Source organism: Caloenas nicobarica, chromosome 14, assembly GCF_036013445.1.
Source record: "Caloenas nicobarica isolate bCalNic1 chromosome 14, bCalNic1.hap1, whole genome shotgun sequence".
NCBI classification, from domain to species: domain Eukaryota; kingdom Metazoa; phylum Chordata; class Aves; order Columbiformes; family Columbidae; genus Caloenas; species Caloenas nicobarica.
This window is the reverse complement of record NC_088258.1, coordinates 18,105,436-18,132,237: the sequence shown is the minus strand read 5'-3', so window position 1 is coordinate 18,132,237 and position 26,802 is coordinate 18,105,436.

Genomic DNA, 26,802 nt, shown 5'->3' with positions numbered 1-26,802 from the left:
TGCTCCTCAAGAAGGAATTGCCTTGGTCTTGCCACTGCTATCCAGTTGAAAAGGATTTGCATCCATGAGCCGAGCTTGGAAGGTGGCCCTGCCAGCAGATTGTCTTGCAGCGGAGAACCTCCAGCAGCCTCCTGCAAGGTTGTCTTCCCTCAGCCCCTGGCCTGTGATTCCAGCAGCTCCTCAAGTGCTTCCTGTCAGATGTGCTGGGGCTGCCCCCGGGCCAGCTCTGGCAGTGGACACGGGAGGCTGCTCCTCTGGATCCTGCGTGGGGCCTGGTGACCACTGCGTTGCCGGGTGCTGGCATTGTGACATGGGGGTGACACAGCCGCATATGTGCAGCCCTTTGGAGGAAGCCTTTGGGGTGCTGGCTCCAAATCAGTCCCTGTACCTACAAAATAGGGGAGTAAGCAACCTAATAGAGTCCCTTTTTTGCAAAAAGACAGTGTGGATTTGTTGCCAGTGCAGCCTTCCTTCCAGTAGCAATACTGCCTGTATCTGCCTGTATCATGTATGGAGGCCTCAGGGCTCGCTCAGGGCTTGTCACGCAGAACTGCAGGCCTGACAGAGCAGAACTGCTCTCCTCTCCTCTCCTGTCCTCTCCTCTCCTCTCCTGTCCTCTCCTCTCCTCTCCTCTCCTCTCCTCTCGTCACCTCTCCTCTCCTCTCCTCTCCTCTCCTCTCCTCTCCTCTCCTCTTCTCTTCTCTCCTGTCCGCCAGTCCAATATCTAAGAGACTGTTTGCCTGAAAGGACAGAGGGTTTTCAGTTCCAAAATCAATGTCAAGGACACATAACACAATGAATTTTATTTTATTTTGTTGTTAATTTATTAATTTTCTTGATTTTATGTTAATTCATGTTATGTTATTTCATGTCATTTTTTTTCCCTTTGTGACTCTGTTTCAGAACCCAGGCTCACAAGCATTAGCTCAAGCCCAAGTGTAGCCAGGAGTAGGCTGAGGCATTCTTCAGTTTAGCAGGAGAAAAGATCCCTTGCAGGCTGGCAAAGGCAAATCCCAGAGCTGCAGAGAGCAGCAGCAGGAATAGAGGCCAAGCTGTCCGCGGTTCCTGCAGAGGGAGAACCTTGACAAGGAGTTGTGGGACTGACCATGCACAAAAGAGGAAGAAGAAGAAGAAGAAGAAGAAGAGGAAGAAGAGGTGAGTGGTACCGTGGCATCTCTTCCAAAGCGTGACATGTAGCGATGACGAGCAGACTTTTTGCCTTCCACAACTTGTTTGGCTGCTGTGCTTCTTGGCCAGGGATGCATGAGAAGCACTCTGGTCCCTGCCAGGCGCTTGTGTTAGCTGCAGGGAGAGCTGAGAAGTGGCAGCTGCGGCTGCCAGCATGGTGGAGCATGAGCAGCCGGCTCCCAGGCCAAATGGCCCAAAGAAATGGTGGCAAGGGGCCGTGCTGAGAAGTGCAGAGGAAGGCAAAAAACCGCCGGGGACCAGTGCCAATGTGCCCCGGGGGAAAAAGTTCCTTGCTGAGCCCAGTGCTGGCCATGGGCTGTTCCCCGAGCATGTGAGCCAGACCTGGCTCCTTGTCCCACAGGCTGCTCATGCTTCCCAGGAGCTGCCCAAGCCCTATCCTCCCTTGAGCTGGAGCTATCTGGCAGACTTGCCAGAGTGCCCAAGTGCCTCTGAGCTGATAGACCTTGTGGGCAAGAATCCTTGCTGTCCCTGTGTAGGACACCAGTGGGTGTTCCGAAGCACTGCAAGCCCTTGCAAGCCCTTGCAAGCCCTCGACATCCTATCTCTTAGGGCTCCTGAGCGTTGCTCTGTAGGAGATGAGGATGGTGAGCTGTGCAGTGCTCCTCAAGAAGGAATTGCCTTGGTCTTGCCACTGCTATCCAGTTGAAAAGGATTTGCATCCATGAGCCGAGCTTGGAAGGTGGCCCTGCCAGCAGATTGTCTTGCAGCGGAGTACCTCCAGCAGCCTCCTGCAAGGTTTTCTTCCCTCAGCCCCTGGCCTGTGATTCCAGCAGCTCCTCAAGTGCTTCCTGTCAGATGTGCTGGGGCTGCCCCCGGGCCAGCTCTGGCAGTGGACACGGGAGGCTGCTCCTCTGGATCCTGCATGGGGCCTGGTGACCACTGCGTTGCCGGGTGCTGGCATTGTGACATGGGGGTGACACAGCCGCATATGTGCAGCCCTTTGGAGGAAGCCTTTGGGGTGCTGGCTCCAAATCAGTCCCTGTAGCTACAAAATAGGGGAGTAAGCAACCTAATAGAGTCCCTTTTTTGCAAAAAGACAGTGTGGATTTGTTGCCAGTGCAGCCTTCCTTCCAGTAGCAATACTGCCTGTAGTATCATGTATGGAGGCCTCAGGGCTCGCTCAGGGCTTGTCACGCAGAACTGCAGGCCTGACAGAGCAGAACTGCTCTCCTCTCCTCTCGTCTCCTCTCGTCTCCTCTCCTCTCCTCTCCTCTCCTCTCCTCTCCTCTCCTCTCCTCTCCTCTTCTCTTCTCTCCTGTCCGCCAGTCCAATATCTAAGAGACTGTTTGCCTGAAAGGACAGAGGGTTTTCAGTTCCAAAATCAATGTCAAGGACACATAACACAATGAATTTTATTTTATTTTGTTGTTAATTTATTAATTTTCTTGATTTTATGTTAATTCATGTTATGTTATTTCATGTCATTTTTTTTTCCCTTTGTGACTCTGTTTCAGAACCCAGGCTCACAAGCATTAGCTCAAGCCCAAGTGTAGCCAGGAGTAGGCTGAGGCATTCTTCAGTTTAGCATGAGAAAAGATCCCTTGCAGGCTGGCAAAGGCAAGTCCCAGAGCTGCAGAGAGCAGCAGCAGGAATAGAGGCCAAGCTGTCCGCGGTTCCTGTAGAGGGAGAACCTTGACAAGGAGTTGTGGGACTGACCATGCACAAAAGAGGAAGAAGAAGAAGAAGAAGAAGAAGAAGAAGAAGAAGAAGAAGAGGAAGAAGAGGAAGAAGAGGTGAGTGGTACTGTGGCATCTCTTCCAAAGCGTGACATGTAGCGATGACGAGCAGACTTTTTGCCTTCCACAACTTGTTTGGCTGCTGTGCTTCTTGGCCAGGGATGCATGAGAAGCGCTCTGGTCCCTGCCAGGTGCTTGTGTTACCTGCCGGGAGAGCTGAGAAGTGGCAGCTGCGGCTGCCAGCATGGTGGAGCATGAGCAGCCGGCTCCCAGGCCAAATGGCCCAAAGAAATGGTGGCAAGGGGCTGTGCTGAGAAGTGCAGAGGAAGGCAAAAAACCGCCGGGGACCAGTGCCAATGTGCCACAGGGGAAGAAGTTCCTTGCTGAGCCCAGTGCTGGCCATGGGCTATTCCCTGAGCATGTGAGCCAGACCTGCCTCCTTGTCCCACAGGCTGCTCATGTTTTCCAGGAGCTGCCCAAGCCCTATCCTCCCTTGAGCTGGAGCTATCTGGCGGACTTGCCAGAGTGCCCAAGTGCCTCTGAGCTGATAGACCTTGTGGGCAAGAATCCTTGCTGTCCCTGTGTAGGACACCAGTGGGTGTTCCAAAGCACTGCAAGCCCTTGCAAGCCCTTGCAAGCCCTCGACATCCTATCTCTTACGGCTCCTGAGCGTTGCTCTGTAGGAGATGAGGATGATGAGCTGTGCAGTGCTCCTCAAGAAGGAATTGCCTTGGTCTTGCCACTGCTATCCAGTTGAAAAGGATTTGCATCCATGAGCCGAGCTTGGGAGGTGGCCCTGCCAGCAGATTGTCTTGCAGCGGAGAACCTCCAGCAGCCTCATGCAAGGTTTTCTTCCCTCAGCCCCTGGCCTGTGATTCCAGCAGCTCCTCAAGTGCTTCCTGTCAGATGTGCTGGGGCTGCCCCCGGGCCAGCTCTGGCAGTGGACACGGGAGGCTGCTCCTCTGGATCCTGCGTGGGGCCTGGTGACCACTGCGTTGCCGGGTGCTGGCATTGTGACATGGGGGTGACACAGCCGCATATGTGCAGCCCTTTGGAGGAAGCCTTTGGGGTGCTGGCTCCAAATCAGTCCCTGTACCTACAAAACAGGGGAGTAAGCAACCTAATAGAGTCCCTTTTTTGCAAAAAGACAGTGTGGATTTGTTGCCAGTGCAGCCTTCCTTCCAGTAGCAATACTGCCTGTAGTATCATGTATGGAGGCCTCAGGGCTCGCTCAGGGCTTGTCACGCAGAACTGCAGGCCTGACAGAGCAGAACTGCTCTCCTCTCCTCTCGTCTCCTCTCCTCTCCTCTCCTCTCCTCTCCTCTCCTCTTCTCTTCTCTCCTGTCCGCCAGTCCAATACCTAAGAGACTGTTTGCCTGAAAGGACAGAGGGTTTTCAGTTCCAAAATCAATGTCAAGGACACATAACACAATGAATTTGATTTTATTTTGTTGTTAATTTATTAATTTTCTTGATTTTATGTTAATTCATGTTATGTTATTTCATGTCATTTTTTTTCCCTTTGTGACTCTGTTTCAGAACCCAGGCTCACAAGCATTAGCTCAAGCCCAAGTGTAGCCAGGAGTAGGCTGAGGCATTCTTCAGTTTAGCAGGAGAAAAGATCCCTTGCAGGCTGGCAAAGGCAAGTCCCAGAGCTGCAGAGAGCAGCAGCAGGAATAGAGGCCAAGCTGTCCGCGGTTCCTGTAGAGGGAGAACCTTGACAAGGAGTTGTGGGACTGACCATGCACAAAAGAGGAAGAAGAAGAAGAAGAAGAAGAAGAAGAAGAAGAAGAAGAAGAAGAGGAAGAAGAGGAAGAAGAGGTGAGTGGTACCGTGGCATCTCTTCCAAAGCGTGACATGTAGCGATGACGAGCAGACTTTTTGCCTTCCACAACTTGTTTGGCTGCTGTGCTTCTTGGGCAGGGATGCATGAGAAGCGCTCTGGTCCCTGCCAGGTGCTTGTGTTACCTGCCGGGAGAGCTGAGAAGTGGCAGCTGCGGCTGCCAGCATGGTGGAGCATGAGCAGCCGGCTCCCAGGCCAAATGGCCCAAAGAAATGGTGGCAAGGGGCTGTGCTGAGAAGTGCAGAGGAAGGCAAAAAACCGCCGGGGACCAGTGCCAATGTGCCCCAGGGGAAAAAGTTCCTTGCTGAGCCCAGTGCTGGCCATGGGCTGTTCCCTGAGCATGTGAGCCAGACCTGGCTCCTTGTCCCACAGGCTGCTCATGTTTTCCAGGAGCTGCCCAAGCCCTATCCTCCCTTGAGCTGGAGCTATCTGGCGGACTTGCCAGAGTGCCCAAGTGCCTCTGAGCTGATAGACCTTGTGGGCAAGAATCCTTGCTGTCCCTGTGTAGGACACCAGTGGGTGTTCCAAAGCACTGCAAGCCCTTGCAAGCCCTTGCAAGCCCTCGACATCCTATCTCTTACGGCTCCTGAGCGTTGCTCTGTAGGAGATGAGGATGATGAGCTGTGCAGTGCTCCTCAAGAAGGAATTGCCTTGGTCTTGCCACTGCTATCCAGTTGAAAAGGATTTGCATCCATGAGCCGAGCTTGGGAGGTGGCCCTGCCAGCAGATTGTCTTGCAGCGGAGAACCTCCAGCAGCCTCATGCAAGGTTTTCTTCCCTCAGCCCCGGGCCTGTGATTCCAGCAGCTCCTCAAGTGCTTCCTGTCAGATGTGCTGGGGCTGCCCCCGGGCCAGCTCTGGCAGTGGACACGGGAGGCTGCTCCTCTGGATCCTGCGTGGGGCCTGGTGACCACTGCGTTGCCGGGTGCTGGCATTGTGACATGGGGGTGACACAGCCGCATATGTGCAGCCTTTGGAGGAAGCCTTTGGGGTGCTGGCTCCAAATCAGTCCCTGTAGCTACAAAATAGGGGAGTAAGCAACCTAATAGAGTCCCTTTTTTGCAAAAAGACAGTGTGGATTTGTTGCCAGTGCAGCCTTCCTTCCAGTAGCAATACTGCCTGTAGTATCATGTATGGAGGCCTCAGGGCTCGCTCAGGGCTTGTCACGCAGAACTGCAGGCCTGACAGAGCAGAACTGCTCTCCTCTCCTCTCCTCTCCTCTCCTCTCCTCTCCTCTCCTCTCCTCTCCTCTCCTCTCCTCTCCTCTCCTCTCCTCTTCTCTTCTCTTCTCTTCTCTCCTGTCCGCCAGTCCAATATCTAAGAGACTGTTTGCCTGAAAGTACAGAGGGTTTTCAGTTCCAAAATCAATGTCAAGGACACATAACACAATGAATTTTATTTTATTTTGTTGTTAATTTATTAATTTTCTTGATTTTATGTTAATTCATGTTATGTTATTTCATGTCATTTTTTTTCCCTTTGTGACTCTGTTTCAGAACCCAGGCTCACAAGCATTAGCTCAAGCCCAAGTGTAGCCAGGAGTAGGCTGAGGCATTCTTCAGTTTAGCATGAGAAAAGATCCCTTGCAGGCTGGCAAAGGCAAGTCCCAGAGCTGCAGAGAGCAGCAGCAGGAATAGAGGCCAAGCTGTCCGCGGTTCCTGTAGAGGGAGAACCTTGACAAGGAGTTGTGGGACTGACCATGCACAAAAGAGGAAGAAGAAGAAGAAGAAGAAGAAGAAGAAGAAGAAGAAGAAGAAGAAGAAGAAGAGGAAGAAGAGGAAGAAGAGGTGAGTGGTACCGTGGCATCTCTTCCAAAGCGTGACATGTAGCGATGACGAGCAGACTTTTTGCCTTCCACAACTTGTTTGGCTGCTGTGCTTCTTGGGCAGGGATGCATGAGAAGCGCTCTGGTCCCTGCCAGGCGCTTGTGTTAGCTGCAGGGAGAGCTGAGAAGTGGCAGCTGCGGCTGCCAGCATGGTGGAGCATGAGCAGCCGGCTCCCAGGCCAAATGGCCCAAAGAAATGGTGGCAAGGGGCGGTGCTGAGAAGTGCAGAGGAAGGCAAAAAACCGCCGGGGACCAGTGCCAATGTGCCCCAGGGGAAAAAGTTCCTTGCTGAGCCCAGTGCTGGCCATGGGCTGTTCCCTGAGCATGTGAGCCAGACCTGGCTCCTTGTCCCACAGGCTGCTCATGTTTTCCAGGAGCTGCCCAAGCCCTATCCTCCCTTGAGCTGGAGCTATCTGGCAGACTTGCCAGAGTGCCCAAGTGCCTCTGAGCTGATAGACCTTGTGGGCAAGAATCCTTGCTGTCCCTGTGTAGGACACCAGTGGGTGTTCCAAAGCACTGCAAGCCCTTGCAAGCCCTTGCAAGCCCTCGACATCCTATCTCTTACGGCTCCTGAGCGTTGCTCTGTAGGAGATGAGGATGGTGAGCTGTGCAGTGCTCCTCAAGAAGGAATTGCCTTGGTCTTGCCACTGCTATCCAGTTGAAAAGGATTTGCATCCATGAGCCGAGCTTGGGAGGTGGCCCTGCCAGCAGATTGTCTTGCAGCGGAGAACCTCCAGCAGCCTCATGCAAGGTTTTCTTCCCTCAGCCCCTGGCCTGTGATTCCAGCAGCTCCTCAAGTGCTTCCTGTCAGATGTGCTGGGGCTGCCCCCGGGCCAGCTCTGGCAGTGGACACGGGAGGCTGCTCCCCTGGATCCTGCGTGGGGCCTGGTGACCACTGCGTTGCCGGGTGCTGGCATTGTGACATGGGGGTGACACAGCCGCATATGTGCAGCCCTTTGGAGGAAGCCTTTGGGGTGCTGGCTCCAAATCAGTCCCTGTAGCTACAAAATAGGGGAGTAAGCAACCTAATAGAGTCCCTTTTTTGCAAAAAGACAGTGTGGATTTGTTGCCAGTGCAGCCTTCCTTCCAGTAGCAATACTGCCTGTAGTATCATGTATGGAGGCCTCAGGGCTCGCTCAGGGCTTGTCACGCAGAACTGCAGGCCTGACAGAGCAGAACTGCTCTCCTCTCCTCTCCTCTCCTCTCCTCTCCTCTCCTCTCCTCTCCTCTCCTCTTCTCTCCTGTCCGCCAGGCCAATATCTAAGAGACTGTTTGCCTGAAAGGACAGAGGGTTTTCAGTTCCAAAATCAATGTCAAGGACACATAACACAATGAATTTGATTTTATTTTGTTGTTAATTTATTAATTTTCTTGATTTTATGTTAATTCATGTTATGTTATTTCATGTCATTTTTTTTCCCTTTGTGACTCTGTTTCAGAACCCAGGCTCACAAGCATTAGCTCAAGCCCAAGTGTAGCCAGGAGTAGTAGGCTGAGGCATTCTTCAGTTTAGCATGAGAAAAGATCCCTTGCAGGCTGGCAAAGGCAAGTCCCAGAGCTGCAGAGAGCAGCAGCAGGAATAGAGGCCAAGCTGTCCGCGCTTCCTGCAGAGGGAGAACCTTGACAAGGAGTTGTGGGACTGACCATGCACAAAAGAGGAAGAAGAAGAAGAAGAAGAGGAAGAAGAGGAAGAAGAGGAAGAAGAGGTGAGTGGTACCGTGGCATCTCTTCCAAAGCGTGACATGTAGCGATGACGAGCAGACTTTTTGCCTTCCACAACTTGTTTGGCTGCTGTGCTTCTTGGGCAGGGATGCATGAGAAGCGCTCTGGTCCCTGCCAGGTGCTTGTGTTAGCTGCAGGGAGAGCTGAGAAGTGGCAGCTGCGGCTGCCAGCATGGTGGAGCATGAGCAGCCGGCTCCCAGGCCAAATGGCCCAAAGAAATGGTGGCAAGGGGCCGTGCTGAGAACTGCAGAGGAAGGCAAAAAACCGCCGGGGACCAGTGCCAATGTGCCCCGGGGGAAAAAGTTCCTTGCTGAGCCCAGTGCTGGCCATGGGCTGTTCCCTGAGCATGTGAGCCAGACCTGGCTCCTTGTCCCACAGGCTGCTCATGCTTCCCAGGAGCTGCCCAAGCCCTATCCTCCCTTGAGCTGGAGCTATCTGGCGGACTTGCCAGAGTGCCCAAGTGCCTCTGAGCTGATAGACCTTGTGGGCAAGAATCCTTGCTGTCCCTGTGTAGGACACCAGTGGGTGTTCCAAAGCACTGCAAGCCCTTGCAAGCCCTTGCAAGCCCTCGACATCCTATCTCTTACGGCTCCTGAGCGTTGCTCTGTAGGAGATGAGGATGGTGAGCTGTGCAGTGCTCCTCAAGAAGGAATTGCCTTGGTCTTGCCACTGCTATCCAGTTGAAAAGGATTTGCATCCATGAGCCGAGCTTGGGAGGTGGCCCTGCCAGCAGATTGTCTTGCAGCGGAGAACCTCCAGCAGCCTCATGCAAGGTTTTCTTCCCTCAGCCCCTGGCCTGTGATTCCAGCAGCTCCTCAAGTGCTTCCTGTCAGATGTGCTGGGGCTGCCCCCGGGCCAGCTCTGGCAGTGGACACGGGAGGCTGCTCCTCTGGATCCTGCGTGGGGCCTGGTGACCACTGCGTTGCCGGGTGCTGGCATTGTGACATGGGGGTGACACAGCCGCATATGTGCAGCCCTTTGGAGGAAGCCTTTGGGGTTCTGGCTCCAAATCAGTCCCTGTACCTACAAAATAGGGGAGTAAGCAACCTAATAGAGTCCCTTTTTTGCAAAAAGACAGTGTGGATTTGTTGCCAGTGCAGCCTTCCTTCCAGTAGCAATACTGCCTGTAGTATCATGTATGGAGGCCTCAGGGCTCGCTCAGGGCTTGTCACGCAGAACTGCAGGCCTGACAGAGCAGAACTGCTCTGCTCTCCTCTCCTCTCCTCTCCTCTCCTCTCCTCTCCTCTCCTCTCCTCTCCTCTCCTCTCCTCTCCTCTCCTCTCCTCTCCTCTCCTCTTCTCTTCTCTCCTCTCCTCTCCTCTCCTCTTCTCTTCTCTCCTGTCTGCCAGTCCAATATCTAAGAGACTGTTTGCCTGAAAGGACAGAGGGTTTTCAGTTCCAAAATCAATGTCAAGGACACATAACACAATGAATTTTATTTTATTTTGTTGTTAATTTATTAATTTTCTTGATTTTATGTTAATTCATGTTATGTTATTTCATGTCATTTTTTTCCCCCTTGTGACTCTGTTTCAGAACCCAGGCTCACAAGCATTAGCTCAAGCCCAAGTGTAGCCAGGAGTAGGCTGAGGCATTCTTCAGTTTAGCAGGAGAAAAGATCCCTTGCAGGCTGGCAAAGGCAAGTCCCAGAGCTGCAGAGAGCAGCAGCAGGAATAGAGGCCAAGCTGTCCGCGGTTCCTGCAGCGGGAGAACCTTGACAAGGAGTTGTGGGACTGACCATGCACAAAAGAGGAAGAAGAAGAAGAAGAAGAAGAAGAAGAAGAAGAAGAAGAAGAGAAAGAAGAGGAAGAAGAGGTGAGTGGTACCGTGGCATCTCTTCCAAAGCGTGACATGTAGCGATGACGAGCAGACTTTTTGCCTTCCACAACTTGTTTGGCTGCTGTGCTTCTTGGCCAGGGATGCATGAGAAGCGCTCTGGTCCCCGCCAGGCGCTTGTGTTAGCTGCAGGGAGAGCTGAGAAGTGGCAGCTGCGGCTGCCAGCATGGTGGAGCATGAGCAGCCGGCTCCCAGGCCAAATGGCCCAAAGAAATGGTGGCAAGGGGCCGTGCTGAGAACTGCAGAGGAAGGCAAAAAACCGCCGGGGACCAGTGCCAATGTGCCCCGGGGGAAAAAGTTCCTTGCTGAGCCCAGTGCTGGCCATGGGCTGTTCCCTGAGCATGTGAGCCAGACCTGGCTCCTTGTCCCACAGGCTGCTCATGCTTCCCAGGAGCTGCCCAAGCCCTATCCTCCCTTGAGCTGGAGCTATCTGGCGGACTTGCCAGAGTGCCCAAGTGCCTCTGAGCTGATAGACCTTGTGGGCAAGAATCCTTGCTGTCCCTGTGTAGGACACCAGTGGGTGTTCCAAAGCACTGCAAGCCCTTGCAAGCCCTTGCAAGCCCTCGACATCCTATCTCTTACGGCTCCTGAGCGTTGCTCTGTAGGAGATGAGGATGATGAGCTGTGCAGTGCTCCTCAAGAAGGAATTGCCTTGGTCTTGCCACTGCTATCCAGTTGAAAAGGATTTGCATCCATGAGCCGAGCTTGGGAGGTGGCCCTGCCAGCAGATTGTCTTGCAGCGGAGAACCTCCAGCAGCCTCATGCAAGGTTTTCTTCCCTCAGCCCCTGGCCTGTGATTCCAGCAGCTCCTCAAGTGCTTCCTGTCAGATGTGCTGGGGCTGCCCCCGGGCCAGCTCTGGCAGTGGACACGGGAGGCTGCTCCTCTGGATCCTGCGTGGGGCCTGGTGACCACTGCGTTGCCGGGTGCTGGCATTGTGACATGGGGGTGACACAGCCGCATATGTGCAGCCCTTTGGAGGAAGCCTTTGGGGTGCTGGCTCCAAATCAGTCCCTGTACCTACAAAACAGGGGAGTAAGCAACCTAATAGAGTCCCTTTTTTGCAAAAAGACAGTGTGGATTTGTTGCCAGTGCAGCCTTCCTTCCAGTAGCAATACTGCCTGTAGTATCATGTATGGAGGCCTCAGGGCTCGCTCAGGGCTTGTCACGCAGAACTGCAGGCCTGACAGAGCAGAACTGCTCTCCTCTCCTCTCCTCTCCTCTCCTCTCCTCTCCTCTCCTCTCCTCTCCTCTTCTCTTCTCTCCTGTCCGCCAGTCCAATACCTAAGAGACTGTTTGCCTGAAAGGACAGAGGGTTTTCAGTTCCAAAATCAATGTCAAGGACACATAACACAATGAATTTGATTTTATTTTGTTGTTAATTTATTAATTTTCTTGATTTTATGTTAATTCATGTTATGTTATTTCATGTCATTTTTTTTCCCTTTGTGACTCTGTTTCAGAACCCAGGCTCACAAGCATTAGCTCAAGCCCAAGTGTAGCCAGGAGTAGGCTGAGGCATTCTTCAGTTTAGCAGGAGAAAAGATCCCTTGCAGGCTGGCAAAGGCAAGTCCCAGAGCTGCAGAGAGCAGCAGCAGGAATAGAGGCCAAGCTGTCCGCGGTTCCTGTAGAGGGAGAACCTTGACAAGGAGTTGTGGGACTGACCATGCACAAAAGAGGAAGAAGAAGAAGAAGAAGAAGAAGAAGAAGAAGAAGAAGAAGAGGAAGAAGAGGAAGAAGAGGTGAGTGGTACCGTGGCATCTCTTCCAAAGCGTGACATGTAGCGATGACGAGCAGACTTTTTGCCTTCCACAACTTGTTTGGCTGCTGTGCTTCTTGGGCAGGGATGCATGAGAAGCGCTCTGGTCCCTGCCAGGTGCTTGTGTTACCTGCCGGGAGAGCTGAGAAGTGGCAGCTGCGGCTGCCAGCATGGTGGAGCATGAGCAGCCGGCTCCCAGGCCAAATGGCCCAAAGAAATGGTGGCAAGGGGCTGTGCTGAGAAGTGCAGAGGAAGGCAAAAAACCGCCGGGGACCAGTGCCAATGTGCCCCAGGGGAAAAAGTTCCTTGCTGAGCCCAGTGCTGGCCATGGGCTGTTCCCTGAGCATGTGAGCCAGACCTGGCTCCTTGTCCCACAGGCTGCTCATGTTTTCCAGGAGCTGCCCAAGCCCTATCCTCCCTTGAGCTGGAGCTATCTGGCGGACTTGCCAGAGTGCCCAAGTGCCTCTGATCTGATAGTCCTTGTGGGCAAGAATCCTTGCTGTCCCTGTGTAGGACACCAGTGGGTGTTCCAAAGCACTGCAAGCCCTTGCAAGCCCTTGCAAGCCCTCGACATCCTATCTCTTACGGCTCCTGAGCGTTGCTCTGTAGGAGATGAGGATGATGAGCTGTGCAGTGCTCCTCAAGAAGGAATTGCCTTGGTCTTGCCACTGCTATCCAGTTGAAAAGGATTTGCATCCATGAGCCGAGCTTGGGAGGTGGCCCTGCCAGCAGATTGTCTTGCAGCAGAGAACCTCCAGCAGCCTCATGCAAGGTTTTCTTCCCTCAGCCCCGGGCCTGTGATTCCAGCAGCTCCTCAAGTGCTTCCTGTCAGATGTGCTGGGGCTGCCCCCGGGCCAGCTCTGGCAGTGGACACGGGAGGCTGCTCCTCTGGATCCTGCGTGGGGCCTGGTGACCACTGCGTTGCCGGGTGCTGGCATTGTGACATGGGGGTGACACAGCCGCATATGTGCAGCCTTTGGAGGAAGCCTTTGGGGTGCTGGCTCCAAATCAGTCCCTGTAGCTACAAAATAGGGGAGTAAGCAACCTAATAGAGTCCCTTTTTTGCAAAAAGACAGTGTGGATTTGTTGCCAGTGCAGCCTTCCTTCCAGTAGCAATACTGCCTGTAGTATCATGTATGGAGGCCTCAGGGCTCGCTCAGGGCTTGTCACGCAGAACTGCAGGCCTGACAGAGCAGAACTGCTCTCCTCTCCTCTCCTCTCCTCTCCTCTCCTCTCCTCTCCTCTCCTCTCCTCTCCTCTCCTCTCCTCTCCTCTTCTCTTCTCTTCTCTTCTCTCCTGTCCGCCAGTCCAATATCTAAGAGACTGTTTGCCTGAAAGTACAGAGGGTTTTCAGTTCCAAAATCAAAGTCAAGGACACATAACACAATGAATTTTATTTTATTTTGTTGTTAATTTATTAATTTTCTTGATTTGATGTTAATTCATGTTATGTTATTTCATTTCATTTTTTTCCCCTTTGTGACTCTGTTTCAGAACCCAGGCTCACAAGCATTAGCTCAAGCCCAAGTGTAGCCAGGAGTAGGCTGAGGCATTCTTCAGTTTAGCATGAGAAAAGATCCCTTGCAGGCTGGCAAAGGCAAGTCCCAGAGCTGCAGAGAGCAGCAGCAGGAATAGAGGCCAAGCTGTGCGCGGTTCCTGCAGAGGGAGAACCTTGACAAGGAGTTGTGGGACTGACCATGCACAAAAGAGGACGAAGAAGAAGAAGAAGAAGAAGAAGAAGAGGAAGAAGAGGAAGAAGAGGTGAGTGGTACCGTGGCATCTCTTCCAAAGCGTGACATGTAGCGATGACGAGCAGACTTTTTGCCTTGCACAACTTGTTTGGCTGCTGTGCTTCTTGGCCAGGGATGCATGAGAAGCGCTCTGGTCCCTGCCAGGCGCTTGTGTTAGCTGCAGGGAGAGCTGAGAAGTGGCAGCTGCGGCTGCCAGCATGGTGGAGCATGAGCAGCCGGCTCCCAGGCCAAATGGCCCAAAGAAATGGTGGCAAGGGGCGGTGCTGAGAAGTGCAGAGGAAGGCAAAAAACCGCCGGGGACCAGTGCCAATGTGCCCCGGGGGAAAAAGTTCCTTGCTGAGCCCAGTGCTGGCCATGGGCTGTTCCCTGAGCATGTGAGCCAGACCTGGCTCCTTGTCCCACAGGCTGCTCATGCTTCCCAGGAGCTGCCCAAGCCCTATCCTCCCTTGAGCTGGAGCTATCTGGCGGACTTGCCAGAGTGCCCAAGTGCCTCTGAGCTGATAGACCTTGTGGGCAAGAATCCTTGCTATCCCTGTGTAGGACACCGGTGGGTGTTCCAAAGCACTGCAAGCCCTTGCAAGCCCTTGCAAGCCCTCGACATCCTATCTCTTACGGCTCCTGAGCGTTGCTCTGTAGGAGATGAGGATGGTGAGCTGTGCAGTGCTCCTCAAGAAGGAATTGCCTTGGTCTTGCCACTGCTATCCAGTTGAAAAGGATTTGCATCCATGAGCCGAGCTTGGGAGGTGGCCCTGCCAGCAGATTGTCTTGCAGCAGAGAACCTCCAGCAGCCTCATGCAAGGTTTTCTTCCCTCAGCCCCTGGCCTGTGATTCCAGCAGCTCCTCAAGTGCTTCCTGTGAGATGTGCTGGGGCTGCCCCCGGGCCAGCTCTGGCAGTGGACACGGGAGGCTGCTCCTCTGGATCCTGCGTGGGGCCTGGTGACCACTGCGTTGCCGGGTGCTGGCATTGTGACAAGGGGGTGACACAGCCGCATATGTGCAGCCCTTTGGAGGAAGCCTTTGGGGTGCTGGCTCCAAATCAGTCCCTGTACCTACAAAATAGGGGAGTAAGCAACCTAATAGAGTCCCTTTTTTGCAAAAAGACAGTGTGGATTTGTTGCCAGTGCAGCCTTCCTTCCAGTAGCAATACTGCCTGTAGTATCATGTATGGAGGCCTCAGGGCTCGCTCAGGGCTTGTCACGCAGAACTGCAGGCCTGACAGAGCAGAACTGCTCTCCTCTCCTCTCCTCTCCTCTCCTCTCCTCTCCTCTCCTCTCCTCTCCTCTCCTCTCCTCTCCTCTCCTCTTCTCTTCTCTCCTGTCCGCCAGTCCAATATCTAAGAGACTGTTTGCCTGAAAGGATGGAGGGTTTTCAGTTCCAAAATCAATGTCAAGGACACATAACACAATGAATTTGATTTTATTTTGTTGTTAATTTATTAATTTTCTTGATTTTATGTTAATTCATGTTATGTTATTTCATGTCATTTTTTTTCCCTTTGTGACTCTGTTTCAGAACCCAGGCTCACAAGCATTAGCTCAAGCCCAAGTGTAGCCAGGAGTAGGCTGAGGCATTCTTCAGTTTAGCAGGAGAAAAGATCCCTTGCAGGCTGGCAAAGGGAAGTCCCAGAGCTGCAGAGAGCAGCAGCAGGAATAGAGGCCAAGCTGTCCGCGGTTCCTGTAGAGGGAGAACCTTGACAAGGAGTTGTGGGACTGACCATGCACAAAAGAGGAAGAAGAAGAAGAAGAAGAAGAAGAAGAGGAAGAAGAGGAAGAAGAGGAAGAAGAGGTGAGTGGTACCGTGGCATCTCTTCCAAAGCGTGACATGTAGCGATGACGAGCAGACTTTTTGCCTTGCACAACTTGTTTGGCTGCTGTGCTTCTTGGCCAGGGATGCATGAGAAGCGCTCTGGTCCCTGCCAGGCGCTTGTGTTAGCTGCAGGGAGAGCTGAGAAGTGGCAGCTGCGGCTGCCAGCATGGTGGAGCATGAGCAGCCGGCTCCCAGGCCAAATGGCCCAAAGAAATGGTGGCAAGGGGCCGTGCTGAGAACTGCAGAGGAAGGCAAAAAACCGCCGGGGACCAGTGCCAATGTGCCCCAGGGGAAAAAGTTCCTTGCTGAGCCCAGTGCTGGCCATGGGCTGTTCCCTGAGCATGTGAGCCAGACCTGGCTCCTTGTCCCACAGGCTGCTCATGCTTCCCAGGAGCTGCCCAAGCCCTATCCTCCCTTGAGCTGGAGCTATCTGGCGGACTTGCCAGAGTGCCCAAGTGCCTCTGAGCTGATAGACCTTGTGGGCAAGAATCCTTGCTGTCCCTGTGTAGGACACCAGTGGGTGTTCCAAAGCACTGCAAGCCCTTGCAAGCCCTCGACATCCTATCTCTTAGGGCTCCTGAGCGTTGCTCTGTAGGAGATGAGGATGGTGAGCTGTGCAGTGCTCCTCAAGAAGGAATTGCCTTGGTCTTGCCACTGCTATCCAGTTGAAAAGGATTTGCATCCATGAGCCGAGCTTGGGAGGTGGCCCTGCCAGCAGATTGTCTTGCAGCGGAGAACCTCCAGCAGCCTCATGCAAGGTTTTCTTCCCTCAGCCCCTGGCCTGTGATTCCAGCAGCTCCTCAAGTGCTTCCTGTCAGATGTGCTGGGGCTGCCCCCGGGCCAGCTCTGGCAGTGGACACGGGAGGCTGCTCCTCTGGATCCTGCGTGGGGCCTGGTGACCACTGCGTTGCCGGGTGCTGGCATTGTGACATGGGGGTGACACAGCCGCATATGTGCAGCCCTTTGGAGGAAGCCTTTGGGGTGCTGGCTCCAAATCAGTCCCTGTACCTACAAAACAGGGGAGTAAGCAACCTAATAGAGTCCCTTTTTTGCAAAAAGACAGTGTGGATTTGTTGCCAGTGCAGCCTTCCTTCCAGTAGCAATACTGCCTGTAGTATCATGTATGGAGGCCTCAGGGCTCGCTCAGGGCTTGTCACGCAGAACTGCAGGCCTGACAGAGCAGAACTGCTCTCCTCTCCTCTCCTCTCCTCTCCTCTCCTCTCCTGTCCTCTCCTGTCCTCTCCTCTCCTCTCCTCTCCTCTCCTCTTCTCTCCTGTCCGCCAGTCCAATATCTAAGAGACTGTTTGCCTGAAAGGACAGAGGGTTTTCAGTTCCAAAATCAATGTCAAGGACACATAACACAATGAATTTGATTTTATTTTGTTGTTAATTTATTAATTTTCTTGATTTTATGTTAATTCATGTTATGTTATTTCATGTCATTTTTTTTCCCTTTGTGACTCTGTTTCAGAACCCAGGCTCACAAGCATTAGCTCAAGCCCAAGTGTAGCCAGGAGTAGGCTGAGGCATTCTTCAGTTTAGCATGAGAAAAGATCCCTTGCAGGCTGGCAAAGGCAAGTCCCAGAGCTGCAGAGAGCAGCAGCAGGAATAGAGGCCAAGCTGTCCGCGGTTCCTGCAGAGGGAGAACCTTGACAAGGAGTTGTGGGACTGACCATGCACAAAAGAGGAAGAAGAAGAAGAAGAAGAAGAAGAGGAAGAAGAGGAAGAAGAGGAAGAAGAGGTGAGTGGTACCGTGGCATCTCTTCCAAAGCGTGACATGTAGCGATGACGAGCAGACTTTTTGCCTTGCACAACTTGTTTGGCTGCTGTGCTTCTTGGCCAGGGATGCATGAGAAGCGCTCTGGTCCCTGCCAGGCGCTTGTGTTAGCTGCAGGGAGAGCTGAGAAGTGGCAGCTGCGGCTGCCAGCATGGTGGAGCATGAGTAGCCTGCTCCCAGGCCAAATGGCCCAAAGAAATGGTGGCAAGGGGCCATGCTGAGAACTGCAGAGGAAGGCAAAAAACCGCCGGGGACCAGTGCCAATGTGCCCCAGGGGAAAAAGTTCCTTGCTGAGCCCAGTGCTGGCCATGGGCTGTTCCCTGAGCATGTGAGCCAGACCTGGCTCCTTGTCCCACAGGCTGCTCATGCTTCCCAGGAGCTGCCCAAGCCCTATCCTCCCTTGAGCTGGAGCTATCTGGCGGACTTGCCAGAGTGCCCAAGTGCCTCTGAGCTGATAGACCTTGTGGGCAAGAATCCTTGCTGTCCCTGTGTAGGACACCAGTGGGTGTTCCAAAGCACTGCAAGCCCTTGCAAGCCCTTGCAAGCCCTCGACATCCTATCTCTTACGGCTCCTGAGCGTTGCTCTGTAGGAGATGAGGATGGTGAGCTGTGCAGTGCTCCTCAAGAAGGAATTGCCTTGGTCTTGCCACTGCTATCCAGTTGAAAAGGATTTGCATCCATGAGCCGAGCTTGGAAGGTGGCCCTGCCAGCAGATTGTCTTGCAGCGGAGAACCTCCAGCAGCCTCATGCAAGGTTTTCTTCCCTCAGCCCCTGGCCTGTGATTCCAGCAGCTCCTCAAGTGCTTCCTGTCAGATGTGCTGGGGCTGCCCCCGGGCCAGCTCTGGCAGTGGACACGGGAGGCTGCTCCTCTGGATCCTGCGTGGGGCCTGGTGACCACTGCGTTGCCGGGTGCTGGCATTGTGACATGGGGGTGACACAGCCGCATATGTGCAGCCCTTTGGAGGAAGCCTTTGGGGCGCTGGCTCCAAATCAGTCCCTGTACCTACAAAATAGGGGAGTAAGCAACCTAATAGAGTCCCTTTTTTGCAAAAAGACAGTGTGGATTTGTTGCCAGTGCAGCCTTCCTTCCAGTAGCAATACTGCCTGTAGTATCATGTATGGAGGCCTCAGGGCTCGCTCAGGGCTTGTCACGCAGAACTGCAGGCCTGACAGAGCAGAACTGCTCTCCTCTCCTCTCCTCTCCTCTCCTCTCCTCTCCTCTCCTCTCCTCTCCTCTTCTCTCCTGTCCGCCAGTCCAATATCTAAGAGACTGTTTGCCTGAAAGGACAGAGGGTTTTCAGTTCCAAAATCAATGTCAAGGACACATAACACAATGAATTTGATTTTATTTTGTTGTTAATTTACTAATTTTCTTGATTTTATGTTAATTCATGTTATGTTATTTCATGTCATTTTTTTTCCCTTTGTGACTCTGTTTCAGAACCCAGGCTCACAAGCATTAGCTCAAGCCCAAGTGTAGCCAGGAGTAGGCTGAGGCATTCTTCAGTTTAGCATGAGAAAAGATCCCTTGCAGGCTGGCAAAGGCAAGTCCCAGAGCTGCAGAGAGCAGCAGCAGGAATAGAGGCCAAGCTGTCCGCGGTTCCTGCAGAGGGAGAACCTTGACAAGGAGTTGTGGGACTGACCATGCACAAAAGAGGAAGAAGAAGAAGAAGAAGAAGAAGAAGAAGAGGAAGAAGAGGAAGAAGAGGAAGAAGAGGTGAGTGGTACCGTGGCATCTCTTCCAAAGCGTGACATGTAGCGATGACGAGCAGACTTTTGCCTTGCACAACTTGTTTGGCTGCTGTGCTTCTTGGCCAGGGATGCATGAGAAGCGCTCTGGTCCCTGCCAGGCGCTTGTGTTAGCTGCAGGGAGAGCTGAGAAGTGGCAGCTGCGGCTGCCAGCATGGTGGAGCATGAGCAGCCGGCTCCCAGGCCAAATGGCCCAAAGAAATGGTGGCAAGGGGCCGTGCTGAGAACTGCAGAGGAAGGCAAAAAACCGCCGGGGACCAGTGCCAATGTGCCCCAGGGGAAAAAGTTCCTTGCTGAGCCCAGTGCTGGCCATGGGCTGTTCCCTGAGCATGTGAGCCAGACCTGGCTCCTTGTCCCACAGGCTGCTCATGCTTCCCAGGAGCTGCCCAAGCCCTATCCTCCCTTGAGCTGGAGCTATCTGGCGGACTTGCCAGAGTGCCCAAGTGCCTCTGAGCTGATAGACCTTGTGGGCAAGAATCCTTGCTGTCCCTGTGTAGGACACCAGTGGGTGTTCCAAAGCACTGCAAGCCCTTGCAAGCCCTTGCAAGCCCTCGACATCCTATCTCTTACGGCTCCTGAGCGTTGCTCTGTAGGAGATGAGGATGGTGAGCTGTGCAGTGCTCCTCAAGAAGGAATTGCCTTGGTCTTGCCACTGCTATCCAGTTGAAAAGGATTTGCATCCATGAGCCGAGCTTGGAAGGTGGCCCTGCCAGCAGATTGTCTTGCAGCGGAGAACCTCCAGCAGCCTCATGCAAGGTTTTCTTCCCTCAGCCCCTGGCCTGTGATTCCAGCAGCTCCTCAAGTGCTTCCTGTCAGATGTGCTGGGGCTGCCCCCGGGCCAGCTCTGGCAGTGGACACGGGAGGCTGCTCCTCTGGATCCTGCGTGGGGCCTGGTGACCACTGCGTTGCCGGGTGCTGGCATTGTGACATGGGGGTGACACAGCCGCATATGTGCAGCCCTTTGGAGGAAGCCTTTGGGGCGCTGGCTCCAAATCAGTCCCTGTACCTACAAAATAGGGGAGTAAGCAACCTAATAGAGTCCCTTTTTTGCAAAAAGACAGTGTGGATTTGTTGCCAGTGCAGCCTTCCTTCCAGTAGCAATACTGCCTGTAGTATCATGTATGGAGGCCTCAGGGCTCGCTCAGGGCTTGTCACGCAGAACTGCAGGCCTGACAGAGCAGAACTGCTCTCCTCTCCTCTCCTCTCCTCTCCTCTCCTCTCCTCTCCTCTCCTCTCCTCTCCTCTCCTCTCCTCTCCTCTTCTCTCCTGTCCGCCAGTCCAATATCTAAGAGACTGTTTGCCTGAAAGGACAGAGGGTTTTCAGTTCCAAAATCAATGTCAAGGACACATAACACAATGAATTTTATTTTATTTTGTTGTTAATTTACTAATTTTCTTGATTTTATGTTAATTCATGTTATGTTATTTCATGTCATTTTTTTTCCCTTTGTGACTCTGTTTCAGAACCCAGGCTCACAAGCATTAGCTCAAGCCCAAGTGTAGCCAGGAGTAGGCTGAGGCATTCTTCAGTTTAGCATGAGAAAAGATCCCTTGCAGGCTGGCAAAGGCAAGTCCCAGAGCTGCAGAGAGCAGCAGCAGGAATAGAGGCCAAGCTGTCCGCGGTTCCTGCAGAGGGAGAACCTTGACAAGGAGTTGTGGGACTGACCATGCACAAAAGAGGAAGAAGAAGAAGAAGAAGAAGAAGAAGAAGAAGAAGAAGAGGAAGAAGAGGAAGAAGAGGAAGAAGAGGAAGAAGAGGTGAGTGGTACCGTGGCATCTCTTCCAAAGCGTGACATGTAGCGATGACGAGCAGACTTTTTGCCTTGCACAACTTGTTTGGCTGCTGTGCTTCTTGGCCAGGGATGCATGAGAAGCGCTCTGGTCCCTGCCAGGCGCTTGTGTTAGCTGCAGGGAGAGCTGAGAAGTGGCAGCTGCGGCTGCCAGCATGGTGGAGCATGAGCAGCCGGCTCCCAGGCCAAATGGCCCAAAGAAATGGTGGCAAGGGGCCGTGCTGAGAACTGCAGAGGAAGGCAAAAAACCGCCGGGGACCAGTGCCAATGTGCCCCAGGGGAAAAAGTTCCTTGCTGAGCCCAGTGCTGGCCATGGGCTGTTCCCTGAGCATGTGAGCCAGACCTGGCTCCTTGTCCCACAGGCTGCTCATGCTTCCCAGGAGCTGCCCAAGCCCTATCCTCCCTTGAGCTGGAGCTATCTGGCGGACTTGCCAGAGTGCCCAAGTGCCTCTGAGCTGATAGACCTTGTGGGCAAGAATCCTTGCTGTCCCTGTGTAGGACACCAGTGGGTGTTCCAAAGCACTGCAAGCCCTTGCAAGCCCTTGCAAGCCCTCGACATCCTATCTCTTACGGCTCCTGAGCGTTGCTCTGTAGGAGATGAGGATGGTGAGCTGTGCAGTGCTCCTCAAGAAGGAATTGCCTTGGTCTTGCCACTGCTATCCAGTTGAAAAGGATTTGCATCCATGAGCCGAGCTTGGAAGGTGGCCCTGCCAGCAGATTGTCTTGCAGCGGAGAACCTCCAGCAGCCTCATGCAAGGTTTTCTTCCCTCAGCCCCTGGCCTGTGATTCCAGCAGCTCCTCAAGTGCTTCCTGTCAGATGTGCTGGGGCTGCCCCCGGGCCAGCTCTGGCAGTGGACACGGGAGGCTGCTCCTCTGGATCCTGCGTGGGGCCTGGTGACCACTGCGTTGCCGGGTGCTGGCATTGTGACATGGGGGTGACACAGCCGCATATGTGCAGCCCTTTGGAGGAAGCCTTTGGGGTGCTGGCTCCAAATCAGTCCCTGTACCTACAAAATAGGGGAGTAAGCAACCTAATAGAGTCCCTTTTTTGCAAAAAGACAGTGTGGATTTGTTGCCAGTGCAGCCTTCCTTCCAGTAGCAATACTGCCTGTAGTATCATGTATGGAGGCCTCAGGGCTCGCTCAGGGCTTGTCACGCAGAACTGCAGGCCTGACAGAGCAGAACTGCTCTCCTCTCCTCTCCTCTCCTCTCCTCTCCTCTCCTCTCCTCTCCTCTTCTCTCCTGTCCGCCAGTCCAATATCTAAGAGACTGTTTGCCTGAAAGGACAGAGGGTTTTCAGTTCCAAAATCAATGTCAAGGACACATAACACAATGAATTTGATTTTATTTTGTTGTTAATTTACTAATTTTCTTGATTTTATGTTAATTCATGTTATGTTATTTCATGTCATTTTTTTTCCCTTTGTGACTCTGTTTCAGAACCCAGGCTCACAAGCATTAGCTCAAGCCCAAGTGTAGCCAGGAGTAGGCTGAGGCATTCTTCAGTTTAGCATGAGAAAAGATCCCTTGCAGGCTGGCAAAGGCAAGTCCCAGAGCTGCAGAGAGCAGCAGCAGGAATAGAGGCCAAGCTGTCCGCAGTTCCTGCAGAGGGAGAACCTTGACAAGGAGTTGTGGGACTGACCATGCACAAAAGAGGAAGAAGAAGAAGAAGAAGAAGAAGAAGAAGAAGAAGAAGAAGAAGAAGAAGAGGAAGAAGAGGAAGAAGAGGTGAGTGGTACCGTGGCATCTCTTCCAAAGCGTGACATGTAGCGATGACGAGCAGACTTTTTGCCTTGCACAACTTGTTTGGCTGCTGTGCTTCTTGGCCAGGGATGCATGAGAAGCGCTCTGGTCCCTGCCAGGCGCTTGTGTTAGCTGCAGGGAGAGCTGAGAAGTGGCAGCTGCGGCTGCCAGCATGGTGGAGCATGAGCAGCCGGCTCCCAGGCCAAATGGCCCAAAGAAATGGTGGCAAGGGGCCGTGCTGAGAACTGCAGAGGAAGGCAAAAAACCGCCGGGGACCAGTGCCAATGTGCCCCAGGGGAAAAAGTTCCTTGCTGAGCCCAGTGCTGGCCATGGGCTGTTCCCTGAGCATGTGAGCCAGACCTGGCTCCTTGTCCCACAGGCTGCTCATGCTTGCCAGGAGCTGCCCAAGCCCTATCCTCCCTTGAGCTGGAGCTATCTGGCGGACTTGCCAGAGTGCCCAAGTGCCTCTGAGCTGATAGACCTTGTGGGCAAGAATCCTTGCTGTCCCTGTGTAGGACACCAGTGGGTGTTCCAAAGCACTGCAAGCCCTTGCAAGCCCTTGCAAGCCCTCGACATCCTATCTCTTAGGGCTCCTGAGCGTTGCTCTGTAGGAGATGAGGATGGTGAGCTGTGCAGTGCTCCTCAAGAAGGAATTGCCTTGGTCTTGCCACTGCTATCCAGTTGAAAAGGATTTGCATCCATGAGCCGAGCTTGGAAGGTGGCCCTGCCAGCAGATTGTCTTGCAGCGGAGAACCTCCAGCAGCCTCATGCAAGGTTTTCTTCCCTCAGCCCCTGGCCTGTGATTCCAGCAGCTCCTCAAGTGCTTCCTGTCAGATGTGCTGGGGCTGCCCCCGGGCCAGCTCTGGCAGTGGACACGGGAGGCTGCTCCTCTGGATCCTGCGTGGGGCCTGGTGACCACTGCGTTGCCGGGTGCTGGCATTGTGAACATGGGGGTGACACAGCCGCATATGTGCAGCCCTTTGGAGGAAGCCTTTGGGGCGCTGGCTCCAAATCAGTCCCTGTACCTACAAAATAGGGGAGTAAGCAACCTAATAGAGTCCCTTTTTTGCAAAAAGACAGTGTGGATTTGTTGCCAGTGCAGCCTTCCTTCCAGTAGCAATACTGCCTGTAGTATCATGTATGGAGGCCTCAGGGCTCGCTCAGGGCTTGTCACGCAGAACTGCAGGCCTGACAGAGCAGAACTGCTCTCCTCTCCTCTCCTCTCCTCTCCTCTCCTCTCCTCTCCTCTCCTCTCCTCTCCTCTCCTCTCCTCTTCTCTCCTGTCCGCCAGTCCAATATCTAAGAGACTGTTTGCCTGAAAGGACAGAGGGTTTTCAGTTCCAAAATCAATGTCAAGGACACATAACACAATGAATTTGATTTTATTTTGTTGTTAATTTATTAATTTTCTTGATTTTATGTTAATTCATGTTATGTTATTTCATGTCATTTTTTTTCCCTTTGTGACTCTGTTTCAGAACCCAGGCTCACAAGCATTAGCTCAAGCCCAAGTGTAGCCAGGAGTAGGCTGAGGCATTCTTCAGTTTAGCATGAGAAAAGATCCCTTGCAGGCTGGCAAAGGCAAGTCCCAGAGCTGCAGAGAGCAGCAGCAGGAATAGAGGCCAAGCTGTCCGCGGTTCCTGCAGAGGGAGAACCTTGACAAGGAGTTGTGGGACTGACCATGCACAAAAGAGGAAGAAGAAGAAGAAGAAGAAGAAGAAGAAGAAGAAGAAGAAGAAGAAGAAGAAGAAGAGGAAGAAGAGGAAGAAGAGGTGAGTGGTACCGTGGCATCTCTTCCAAAGCGTGACATGTAGCGATGACGAGCAGACTTTTTGCCTTGCACAACTTGTTTGGCTGCTGTGCTTCTTGGCCAGGGATGCATGAGAAGCGCTCTGGTCCCTGCCAGGCGCTTGTGTTAGCTGCAGGGAGAGCTGAGAAGTGGCAGCTGCGGCTGCCAGCATGGTGGAGCATGAGCAGCCGGCTCCCAGGCCAAATGGCCCAAAGAAATGGTGGCAAGGGGCCGTGCTGAGAACTGCAGAGGAAGGCAAAAAACCGCCGGGGACCAGTGCCAATGTGCCCCAGGGGAAAAAGTTCCTTGCTGAGCCCAGTGCTGGCCATGGGCTGTTCCCTGAGCATGTGAGCCAGACCTGGCTCCTTGTCCCACAGGCTGCTCATGCTTGCCAGGAGCTGCCCAAGCCCTATCCTCCCTTGAGCTGGAGCTATCTGGCGGACTTGCCAGAGTGCCCAAGTGCCTCTGAGCTGATAGACCTTGTGGGCAAGAATCCTTGCTGTCCCTGTGTAGGACACCAGTGGGTGTTCCAAAGCACTGCAAGCCCTTGCAAGCCCTTGCAAGCCCTCGACATCCTATCTCTTAGGGCTCCTGAGCGTTGCTCTGTAGGAGATGAGGATGGTGAGCTGTGCAGTGCTCCTCAAGAAGGAATTGCCTTGGTCTTGCCACTGCTATCCAGTTGAAAAGGATTTGCATCCATGAGCCGAGCTTGGAAGGTGGCCCTGCCAGCAGATTGTCTTGCAGCGGAGAACCTCCAGCAGCCTCCTGCAAGGTTTTCTTCCCTCAGCCCCTGGCCTGTGATTCCAGCAGCTCCTCAAGTGCTTCCTGTCAGATGTGCTGGGGCTGCCCCCGGGCCAGCTCTGGCAGTGGACACGGGAGGCTGCTCCTCTGGATCCTGCGTGGGGCCTGGTGACCACTGCGTTGCCGGGTGCTGGCATTGTGACATGGGGGTGACACAGCCGCATATGTGCAGCCCTTTGGAGGAAGCCTTTGGGGTGCTGGCTCCAAATCAGTCCCTGTACCTACAAAACAGGGGAGTAAGCAACCTAATAGAGTCCCTTTTTTGCAAAAAGACAGTGTGGATTTGTTGCCAGTGCAGCCTTCCTTCCAGTAGCAATACTGCCTGTAGTATCATGTATGGAGGCCTCAGGGCTCGCTCAGGGCTTGTCATGCAGAACTGCAGGCCTGACAGAGCAGAACTGCTCTCCTCTCCTCTCCTCTCCTCTCCTCTCCTCTCCTCTCCTCTCCTCTTCTCTCCTGTCCGCCAGTCCAATATCTAAGAGACTGTTTGCCTGAAAGGACAGAGGGTTTTCAGTTCCAAAATCAATGTCAAGGACACATAACACAATGAATTTTATTTTATTTTGTTGTTAATTTACTAATTTTCTTGATTTTATGTTAATTCATGTTATGTTATTTCATGTCATTTTTTTTCCCTTTGTGACTCTGTTTCAGAACCCAGGCTCACAAGCATTAGCTCAAGCCCAAGTGTAGCCAGGAGTAGGCTGAGGCATTCTTCAGTTTAGCATGAGAAAAGATCCCTTGCAGGCTGGCAAAGGCAAGTCCCAGAGCTGCAGAGAGCAGCAGCAGGAATAGAGGCCAAGCTGTCCGCGGTTCCTGCAGAGGGAGAACCTTGACAAGGAGTTGTGGGACTGACCATGCACAAAAGAGGAAGAAGAAGAAGAAGAAGAAGAAGAAGAAGAAGAAGAGGAAGAAGAGGAAGAAGAGGTGAGTGGTACCATGGCATCTCTTCCAAAGCGTGACATGTAGCGATGACGAGCAGACTTTTTGCCTTGCACAACTTGTTTGGCTGCTGTGCTTCTTGGCCAGGGATGCATGAGAAGCGCTCTGGTCCCTGCCAGGCGCTTGTGTTAGCTGCAGGGAGAGCTGAGAAGTGGCAGCTGCGGCTGCCAGCATGGTGGAGCATGAGCAGCCGGCTCCCAGGCCAAATGGCCCAAAGAAATGGTGGCAAGGGGCCGTGCTGAGAACTGCAGAGGAAGGCAAAAAACCGCCGGGGACCAGTGCCAATGTGCCCCAGGGGAAAAAGTTCCTTGCTGAGCCCAGTGCTGGCCATGGGCTGTTCCCTGAGCATGTGAGCCAGACCTGGCTCCTTGTCCCACAGGCTGCTCATGCTTCCCAGGAGCTGCCCAAGCCCTATCCTCCCTTGAGCTGGAGCTATCTGGCGGACTTGCCAGAGTGCCCAAGTGCCTCTGAGCTGATAGACCTTGTGGGCAAGAATCCTTGCTGTCCCTGTGTAGGACACCAGTGGGTGTTCCAAAGCACTGCAAGCCCTTGCAAGCCCTTGCAAGCCCTCGACATCCTATCTCTTAGGGCTCCTGAGCGTTGCTCTGTAGGAGATGAGGATGGTGAGCTGTGCAGTGCTCCTCAAGAAGGAATTGCCTTGGTCTTGCCACTGCTATCCAGTTGAAAAGGATTTGCATCCATGAGCCGAGCTTGGAAGGTGGCCCTGCCAGCAGATTGTCTTGCAGCGGAGAACCTCCAGCAGCCTCATGCAAGGTTTTCTTCCCTCA